This window comes from Elephantulus edwardii, unplaced genomic scaffold (genome assembly GCF_000299155.1).
Source record: "Elephantulus edwardii isolate Elephantulus edwardi_28Jun2011 unplaced genomic scaffold, EleEdw1.0 scaffold00223, whole genome shotgun sequence".
NCBI classification, from domain to species: Eukaryota; Metazoa; Chordata; class Mammalia; order Macroscelidea; family Macroscelididae; genus Elephantulus; species Elephantulus edwardii.
In genome coordinates this window covers 166,864-168,075 of record NW_006399973.1, presented here as the reverse complement: position 1 = coordinate 168,075, position 1,212 = coordinate 166,864, and positions in this window count along the sequence as shown.

The following is a 1,212-nucleotide window of genomic DNA, read 5'->3' as shown; positions in this document are numbered from 1 at the left end:
TATATGCACCTTAGTCTTTCAACTGACATCATTGCTCTTCAGCATTTTGGAGGTCTCTGACAGCAGATTTGCCCAAAGCAATATATCTCCTGAGCTCCCGATCATGGGTACCACGCGGGTTGATTGTGGATCCAAGCAAGATGAAATCATTGACAGTTTCAGTCGTACTTCCACTGATCACGATGCTACCCATTGGCCTCTGGTAAGGACCCTCGTTTTCTTGATATTGAGATATAATCCATATTGAAGGCTGTAGTATTTGATCTTCTGCAGCAAGCATTTCTGGTCCTCTTCACTTTCAGCAAATATGGTTGTGTTATATGCGTAATGTAGGTTGTTGATGAGTCTTCCTCCAACCTGACTTCATTATTTGCTCAGCACACAAATTGACTAATTATGGAGAAAGAGTATATCCCTGTGGCACACCTATCCTGATTTTAAACCATGCAATGTTCCATTCGGACAACCACTGTTCCATTCTGACAACAGCTTCTTGATCTAGGTACAGAGTTTTGCATGACCGCAGTTAAGTGTTCTGGAGTCTTTCTCAAGGGTTAACCATAGGGTTTTGTGATCCACATAGTCAAATGCCTTCCTATAATTGATAAAACATAGGTAGACATTCTTCTGGTATTCTCTGCTTTCAGCCAAAATACATCTGATATCCCTAGTGCCATGGCCTCTTCTAAACCCAGCTTGACCTTCTCATAGTACCCACTAAATGAACTCTAGTAGCCATTTTAGGACGGTCTTCGGAAATATTTTATTTCCCTGTAATGATGTCCTGTAATTCACACATTGTGTTGAATCACTCTTCTTGGGAATGGGAAGAAACATTCTAGGAATAGAATTATTGGTATAATATGTGTTTATATCAGTCTAATTATTAATATTTAATTTTTTTTTTCAAATTCCAGTGCAGGTGACTGGGTGAAAGGTGGAACCAATGACTAAGAAATAACCCTGAAAAAAAATACTAAATTTGGAAAGAGTAATTAGTTCAACTTGATAACATTTTCAAATAAATGTCACATGGAATATCTATAGTATTATGTGATGGTGTTAATATGACTTAGGGAGGTATACTTTAATGTTGACACTCTCTGTCCTATATCATTGAAAAAAAGACCTTTTCCCTCCTTTTACCTTCTGATAACTGAAAAACCTTTGCTTTTTTCATTCTGAGCTCTTCCGATATGGGCCTATATTTTT